At 36.7% G+C, this 9,398-nt stretch overlaps 1 long non-coding RNA gene across 1 annotated transcript; it reads left to right on the top strand.

Moving 5' to 3' along the window:
• The first annotated feature begins 592 nt into the window (after positions 1-592).
• LOC122479623 lies at positions 593-2,180 on the top strand. The gene is made up of 2 exons (XR_006296385.1): positions 593-1,018; positions 1,997-2,180. It is a non-coding gene; the product is annotated as an uncharacterized LOC122479623 (long non-coding RNA).
• The last annotated feature ends 7,218 nt before the right edge of the window (positions 2,181-9,398 follow it).

Here is a 9,398-nt window from a genome sequence, read left to right on the forward strand (position 1 = left end):
TAAGCAAAATTGCTGCTTATTCCTAACTTGAAAGATATATCTTCTTCATGATCCAAAAGGAAGGTTTGAATTTAGGAATTCTATGCTCTAACATAATGATGTAGAAAAAGTTAGACTGTAGACCCATGGCCTCTGGCTCATCCCAATAGTGGCCCACTCAATTCTGGTCCCCCCTAAGGTCTGTGCATTGCAAAGGGTATCACAACACTTCTAGTTAAGCTTTGCCCACACCTCCCCTAAGTATCTGTCTCTTGAACACTCCTGGGGTTTAGAGTGACATATCCTGGTAGTATCTGACCTGGGAGAGAGTCAGATCAGGCTTCAGAAGCAAGGTCAGGGACATCTGGGCAAGGAATTGTGGGGTCCTGGGTGCTCACAGAAGTGGGCACTAGGGCTTCATGTGCTCGTGCTCCCGTGGTTCCTGGAACTCCTCTCCTAATGGGGAGGGGAGTAGCCAGAGCAGGCCCAACAGATTCCATAACTGGAAACCAGCCCAGTGGGCAACTGGTATATATACTTTTTATTTTCAAACTGCTCATATATGCTGTGTACACCTTTCTGTACGTGTAATATAATATATAATGATATATTAATTTATAATGAGCTGCTTTGTTAATGTTCTGAAGACTTTGGCTGAGTAGAAAGCCATGTTTGGGGGGGCCCAAGTAACTGGTAGATCAGGGTGGGGTGGGATTCACCTCACTTTGTGAGAACACAATGGGGCTCTGGTGAGCTGACATGGTAACAGGAGCCTTGTGAGTATCAGGAGATGATGTCAACAGATGAAAGTCAAAAAACAGGGGTGGTGACTTTGTGTGCATAAGATACTTCAACAGCACCTCACCAGAGTGAACTGTAACTGTAGGGGAGAAAAAGGAGACAGTCCTGGAATCTAAAGACTCTTGTTTCTGCATACATGTCAGAAACAGGGACAGAAGGAGGGAGCAGGAAATGTATTTATGCTTTCCTTGGCTTCAACTGACAACCAAGCTTCACAGAATATAGCAAGTGTTTTAAGGTTGTTGGCCATATTGTTACATATGTTTTGTGCAATATTAATTATATAATTTTGAATCAGAATTGATGCAAAATTCTTCTTAAATCTTATCACATTTCATCCATCTAAATACCTGAAATATAATTTTCTTCAGATAATCTTGAGGATAGAAATTATGTCATTGCACTCTATATGTATATCTGCATCTTGTTTCTGAATGAATGAGTGAATCCTATTTCTATTTTTCAAATAGACAACCTGAAGTTCACTGATTTTAAACATATATGATTGAGTGTTTGACTGAGACTTAAGCTATTTTTGAGGGCAAACATGGAAAAGAATTAAAATAACTTTAAGCTGTCAGTTTTTAAAAATTAAGCATTTTCCATGAATTAAAATTGGAAACGGTTATAAGTACAAATGTAACGTAAACAGAAATATTAGATGAACCCTCACCAGGGAGGAATGAGAGTTGAAATAGATTGTTGTTCTCATGGGTTTGACACAGACCAGAGCCTGTCTATTAGGAAGTTTTTGTTCCTCTGTGGTGAAATGAGTAGAAAATAAAAAGAATGCAGGGAGTTTTAAATGAAGATCATTTTATCTAATATCATATAATGTTCTTAATTTAAGATCACATACTTTCAACTTTTTTGTCAAAATTTGTCAAAAATTCCTTCATTTTATAAAATCATGGCCAGCGTATTGACTGATTGATCTGTTTATCTATCATCTATCTACCCTGCATGTATCTTATCTATTATATTATTTTGGCAGCAAAAAAAGAAGGAAATCTCTTGTCAGCTCCTTTAAAAAAAAATTACCGCACTAAAACATTCACATTTGAAACCACATATGCAATCACCCATTCAATCCTGAAACTATGATTTCTCACTAGAAAAGTGATAGATGTTATTGTGAAGATGTTTTTTGTATTTTCTGGTTCAAAAAAAACCCCAGATGTTTAAGGTTAAATTGTTTGCATTTTTTGTCATAAAGAACTGGGGCACAACCTATCTCCATGATGAATGTTTGTGGAAGGAAAGATGTGGCTACATAGAAGACAACTATATCCAGGAGAAAAAGTACCTCGGGAGGAGAATTGTTTGCTGACATGTGCAACTAAAATTTTTTGTGAGAGTATTAGAACTCAAATAAAGTTTGGTAAGTTATTTAAAAATAACCGGTTCCTGTGTTCTCATTAGCACACCTGGGTGATCTTTTATCAGGAAAGATATGAACAATTTTATTCATATTTTTTAAATTCAGATTTTGATTTTTTTTCTGTTATTCTACAAAAATGAGACATTATTCAACACTGTACCCTGTTTTTTTTTCTCTTTCAAATTTAAACTTGAGTATAAATTGCTTTTACTTGGGGTCTTTGTTTTCTATAGTCAGTTTAAGTTCCTATCTGTCAATGTAATGCCTTCAATCAACATTGCTATTTCATTTTCTCTGATTGAAATAATCCCATTTCCAATAGTAGTAGTGATAATAATAATTTTTATTTAAAAATCCTACAGTGGCATTTTTAAGAAATTATTACAGTTAAGAGCAGACCAAAATCCTCCTTGGGTAATGGAGATATAGGAAATTTTCAGGTAGAGCACATCCGACCGGCTTCATTGGCCTCATAATCTTACTGCCTTACAGACACATCTCATATATGCATATGTATAACAACAGTAACACACTTAAATTGAAAGCTGTTTCAGGAGCGACTGGATGGCTCAGTTGGTTAAGTATCCGATTCTTGATATCGGCTCAGGTCATGATCTCAGTTAGTGAGTTTGAGCCCAGCATCAGGCTCTGCACTGACAGTGTGGAACCTACTTGGAATTCTTTCTGTCTCTCTCTCTCTCTGCTCCTACCCACCTCAAAAATAAAAATAAATTTAAGAAAAGTTGTTTCAGAGGACATTTATGTGGAAAACTGGGACAGTAGGAATGGAAATATTAAACTGATTGAAAAAGTTTTTCTTATGATGGGAAGGAACACTGACACCATACTGCATTTTCTTTTTCTTTTTTTTTTTTTCTGTTCATGGAGCATTTGAAAAAGACTGTATCTGCCAATCAATAACACAACTACCTGCAATCCTGTTGTATTGCTCACACCTAGAATATGAGCAGGAGAAATGACATAATATTTACCCCCCAGAATTGCTCCATGAAGACTCAGAAATTTCTTAAAGAGTAAAAAAAGGAAATTAAAACGTAAGAATATCTATGCGACTTATGAAACAATATTTCAGCAAATAATCTCCATTTTCTGTATATACCAGTAGACATGATATTTGTTCTGTTCTTAAGAATTCTTTCTTTTTGGGGCACTTAGGTGGCTCAGTTGGTTAAGAGTCTGACTCGATTTCAGCTCAGATCATGATCTTGCAGTTCCTGTGACTGAGCCCCATATCAGGCTCTGTGCTTGGGATTCTCTTTCTCCCTCTCTCTCTGCCTCTCTCCCGCTCTCTCTCTCCCTTTATCTCAAAATAAACAAACATTTTTTATAAAGATTCATTTCTCTTTCTCCCTTTGTTTTAATAGAAAGAAGAAAAGGGGAAACAATCTAAATTATTTCAAAGTTATTATGATAACAGACTAAGCTCAGTCATCACCTCCATCCATGCCTTTCTCACTGGCTCTTTTTTATCCTCTGGAGTGAGAGGCATTTAGTTTATCTTTTTCTGTAACAGTCTGTTTACATTCCATCAGAACAGTTACCACAAATTGGAATATCCAATTTTTATATTGACTCCCCTTCCAGAATGTGGGCTCCTTGAGTGTAGCTGATATGTCTTAGTCATTTTTTTTAATCTTTAACATCTAGCACAGTGTCTAAGACATAGTAATAATCAACCAGTGTTTCTTAAATATCTGTCAGTGGGTGATTATTGGAAGGGTATGTTCTAGTTGAAATCTTGGGCCATTTGAATATGAGAATAACTTAAAAGTCAGATGTTCAGATGCCTTAAAATGTCTAAGTAGTCAACCTTGCATCATTGTTGTAGGCCGAATATTTGTTTATTCATGGAAAGAATATCTTTAATCCTACCCTCTTCATTGCTATTTTAAATATGTCCTGAAGGTGGCAACATTGAATAATGTTCTGCAAATGATTCTAAGTAAAGCTTTTATGGTCACCTTTAATTAAAGTTTTATATTTTAAAATAAATATCCTTCCCCCAACACCCTATTTATTCTAGTGTAGAAGAAAATATAATACTGATGTTTTACTTTTGTATCCGGTAACCTTGAATGTACATGTTGAAAGAAACCATTTACAACTTTGAAGAATAAAAGTTAACCTAGATAAAAGGTTCAGGGTAGCTCAGCTCAAATTTCTAAATGTAAGATCAGTTTTAAACACAACATATGTTTCCTGCTAAGCAATTTATATCAATAGATGGGTTTAACTACAAAAGTAAATCAATGCTTGTTCTTTGAGGTAAAAATTTATATTCCTGCTATATTTATTTAAATTCAACATTTTTAGTATTTAATGTGAAATGTTAATAAAGGTACAGTTATTTTTAAAAGAGCTGCTCTAACAAATAACAAAAACAACAAAACAAAAAAGCACAACAAATAAAAGAAATTCTGCAATCAATAAATACCCTTAAAAAATACCAATGGTGCCATATGTTTGATTATCATACCTGGGCATGCATTGTTATATATTTTTAAATTTTTTTAATGTTTATTTATTTTTTGAGAGAGAGGGAGAGACAGAGCGTGAACAGGGAAGGGGCAGAGAGAGAAGGAGACACGGAATCTGAAACAGGCTCCAAGCTCCCAGCTGTTAGCACAGAGCCCGATGCGGGGCTCAAACTCGTGAACCACGAGATCATGACCTGAGCTGAAGTTGGACGACTGAGCCACTCAGCCACCCTAACATTGTTACATTTTCTATTCTCAATTTTTTTTTTGGTTCTTAGCCACTTAATAAACAAAGCTATACTAATTCATATTCATCCAAATTTTCAAAACCCTGGTGTGAAATAGAAAGGTAGCAAGTCATGTTTTACAGAGGTTAATTGACTTGTATATGATCTGTTAGTAGCAAAGCCAAAAATGGAACTCTGTATTTTATCTCCAGATAATGACAACTGCTCATGATTATAATTCTGTCATTTCATTTATAGACTGTTCATCCGCTTTACATAGCTTTTGGGAGACAGGCTAATACCTGCTTTCATGCTATTTTATATTAAGATTTCGTTATATGTACAATTTATGTTTTGGCTTATAGCTTTTCGGGCTCTATGCACTAGTGAAGCATGCGGTAAGAGAGTTCTAACGCATTACTTGTCAAAGCTAATATGCATATTCCTTCCTATTCCGTTCTGTAAAACACATTTAGAAAATTGTCTTAAATTCTTTAATGAGGCTATTCTGAGTCAAATGGGATTTTCCAAAGATAATTTTAGGATTAGCAAGTAGAGAAGCTACACGGTCAGATGAAGACAATGTGGAGGAATCATCAGAGCCACGTGGAATTAATTAGGTGTGTGTGGTGGTGGGGGGGTGGCGAAATGCCGAAAGGCAGGCAAGAAGAAACTGGTGTGTAGGGAGGGAGCTGAGCGGGAACTGGACAGTGCCTGTGGCAGCGTGAAACAGATGGAGCTTTCTGACAGATGCGGGAAGAATGTACCCCAGACAGTATATTCACAGGTTTTAAAGATTCTGCACACTGATATTCTATTAGCAAGGAGAACATATTCCAACATCATAATTTGCCAAAATAGAGTTGCCAGATGAAGAAATCAAATAGGCGGCATGTTCGGGGTATAAATTTCCCCACCACTGAATCTTGGAGGGGCCGTTTCCTCTTTTCTTGGCCTCATGTCAGGCTTACCGATGCTTGCTGGCATTCTTGCTGCATGCAAGAAGCTCTTCTACCTCTTTCAGGAGAAGTAGAAACTGCGTGTGACAAAGAGGTCATCGATGGTTTTCCTTTGTGCATGTTCCTCTAATTTCAATGATCAGGACACTGACCACATTTCTACATTGGGAAATCCACAGACTTTCCAGTGGGCCACAGGTCTTCAACCAGCCCCCTTTGTTAGACATGTGCTAATAGTTCTTTAATTCTCCTAGGATTTGTCCCATTCTGTTTTGATGTTGAGATAAAAATAGTGCTTGAAATATATTTCTTTCTTCAAATATTGCTTCTAAGGGGGAAATTTAACTTCTAAAAATAAGACTACTGGGGGTATTTGGTAAAAATAGTAGCTATAATTTTTAATTTTCCACAGAAATAACCGCTCAATACTTATATATTTGTTCTACTACACTTAAAATTCTAAAAATAATATTGAATCTCAGCCAATTAATTTAACTTAAATAGACAATAAAAGGAACCTAGGGAATAAGCAGGTTTGTAAACACATGTTCTCTGGTTATCTTTGGACTTCTGGGTCCTCAAGAAATAATCATTTAGTGATCAAGTATAAATAAAATTGCCAGAAATGCTTTATGTATAACCATGAAGCAACTTGTATATGCGAAGACTGGCTTATTCCTTAAACACACACACACACACACACACACACACACACACACACAGAGTACTGCAGGATGGTGAAACACTTTCCTATGAAGTGCCCTCTGGATTTTCATAAAAATCCCTCTCATACTGTATTATAATTGTTTATTTACTTGCTTTATCTTTAAAAAAATTTTTAACGTTTATTTATTTTTGAGACAGAGAGAAAAAGACAGAGTACAAGTGAGGGAGGGGCAGAGAGAGAGAGAGAGACACAGAATTCCCTACGCAGGCCCAGGCAGTGAGCTGTCAGCACAGAGCCTGATGAAGGGCTTGAGCCACAAACTGTGAGATCATATCCTGAGCCAAAGTCGGAGGCTTAACTGACTGAGCCACCCAGGTGCTCCAACTTGCTTTATCTTTTTCATTTTACTGCAAGTTCCCTGGGCCAGGGTTTTATTTTCTTCTTTTATCCTCAAAACCTCATGGTATATGGCACATAGCTGAACTAATGAATCTTCATAAGAGAAGTTGGCATGTGAATTCAACAAGGTGGCTCTTTATAAAAGGAGACTTTTGAGATGATAATCTGGTTGATAGAGTGGGCTATATATTTGTTCTATAGGTTAGCAAGTCCAACTCTTCTCCTTTGAATGCATGCTTGTTTGGAGTGGCTACACAAGGAAACAGGACTGATGTTTCAAGTCTTGAATCAGCCCTTTTCTCCTGGAACTAATGGATGAAAAATTTGACTAAATACTTCAGCATTCTAAATACTTCGGAAATTTTATCTGGGTTTTGTTTGTTTGTTTTGTTTAATTTTATTTTGTTTTTTGAATCAAAGGGGAATAAGTTTTGAATAATAAACAACATTTGCATAGACCTTTCTACATTTCTTGAAATAATTTTTGTATAATAAGGTGTAATTTATTGCAAATGACAGGCACCGAACTCAACCAGTTTAAGTTGAAAGTGAAACCATTGATTCATACCAGATAACAAATCTACTTTTAGAAACAGCTAAATTCAGGGATTCAAATGAAGAGGTTTCTTTCTGTATCATTTTGTCCAACTTCACACTGTATTGGCTTAATTCACAGACTGGCTGTACATGCAGTAAAGATTAATTCTGGTAGCTCCATTCTAATATCCTTATGGCTCTCCATCCATGTATTTTTTAAATTGTTTATTTTTTGAGAGAGAGAGCTCAAGCAGAGGAGGGCAGAGAGAGGGGGACAGAGGATCCAAAGCAGGCTCTGTGCTGACAGCAGTGAGCCGGATGTGGGTCTTGAACACAAACTGTGAGATCATGACCTAAGCTGAAGTTGGACACTCAACTGACTGAACCACTCAGGCACCCCTCCTTCCATGTATTAATTAGTGAATACTCTACTTTTGCTTGGCTTAGTTTGTATTCTGCACCATTCCTGAACCCAGAACCATCCCTGAGTAAGGATTATTGTTTATGGTGAAAGGAATCTTCTCATTAACTTGGCCCAGGTCAGGTGCTTTCTGGCAGTGAAGGGGCAATGTCAACCATCTCTAAAAATATGGAATGGGTTCTATACAGGAGGTGTTCAGGTTTTTTCTGTTGTTGTTTTAGTTTGTTTTGGGAGGAAGCAACAGAGAGAGATCGTGCTGAGATAAAACAAAAATTATGCACTTGAAATTTTGAATCTATCATCTAATTTATATCACTCATTGATTTATAATACATATGTTGCTTGTCTACTTAGGTCCAGTTATTGGGATAGACCTTGAGGTGACAAAGATCTTTTATTCTTCAACACTTACTTCTCTACTTCACTGGATTCCTCTCATTTCTCTCACTTTCTTTGCTTAGTGGTCTCTGTCCTTTCTGGACTAAAAGCTAAAGCTTAACTTTTAACAGCTACTGATGTTTACTGAAAGGGAGATGTTCTTTTCTCTCCCAATTTCAGAACCCTGGTGAAGGGATTCATCAACTCAGTGTGTTCTTGTGCCCATCCTTGAACCAGGCCTGTGTCTTGGGGAGCAGGATAATACTATACAAAATGGTTAGGCCATCTGTAACTATGATTCCTAGAAAATCAGGAGGTTAGGCAAACAAAACAATGTGTGCCTTACAAAAGAATCAGAGCACCTTTTAGCAGGTGGTGTAGTTATCCTTGGTTCCTAATGTTCTTGCATTGACCAGATGTATCCACTCTCCAAGACTTCTTACCTTGTGTTCATTATCCTCAGAGTAATTATTTGTTTCTCGAAAGAAGAAAAAAATCAAAAACAGTTTATCTTAATATATAGAGCAGATGATTCCCATTTACCACATGACAAAACTGATGTAGAGTTCCCCAAGCATATACAGTAAAATCTTGGTTTGCGATCATAATTCATTCCAGAAACATGCTTGTATTCCAAAGCACTTGTATATCAAAGCAAATTTCAAGAATCATTGGCTCAGTTGTGATCACGTGATGCTTGGCTTCACATACTAGTATTGCAAGACATTTCTTGTTTATCCAAGTTAAAATTTTTTAGAAATGTTTGATCACTGGGTGGCTCAGTCAGTTAAGTGTATGACTTTGGCTCAGGTCATGATCTTCCAGTTCATGAGTTAGAGCCCTGTGTCAGACTCTGTGCTGACAGCTCAGAGCCTGGAACCTGCTTCAGATTCTGTGTCTCCCTCCCTCTCTGCCATTCCCTGCTCATGCTCTGTCTCTCTCTGTCTCTTTCAAAAATAAATAAACATTAACAAAAATTTTAAAAAAATAAAAAAAAGAAATGTTTGCTCATCTTGTGGAACACTTACAGGACAAGTTTCTATCAATTCTGTGGCAAAGCCAGTATCCAAAGTAAGGGTTTTCCTCCCCAAAACGTGTCATTTCCTCTAAATCAGAGATTATAAACTAGCAGCTCACAAATGATTCTGAAT

Source organism: Prionailurus bengalensis, chromosome C1 (genome assembly GCF_016509475.1).
Source record: "Prionailurus bengalensis isolate Pbe53 chromosome C1, Fcat_Pben_1.1_paternal_pri, whole genome shotgun sequence".
Lineage (NCBI taxonomy): Eukaryota > Metazoa > Chordata > Mammalia > Carnivora > Felidae > Prionailurus > Prionailurus bengalensis.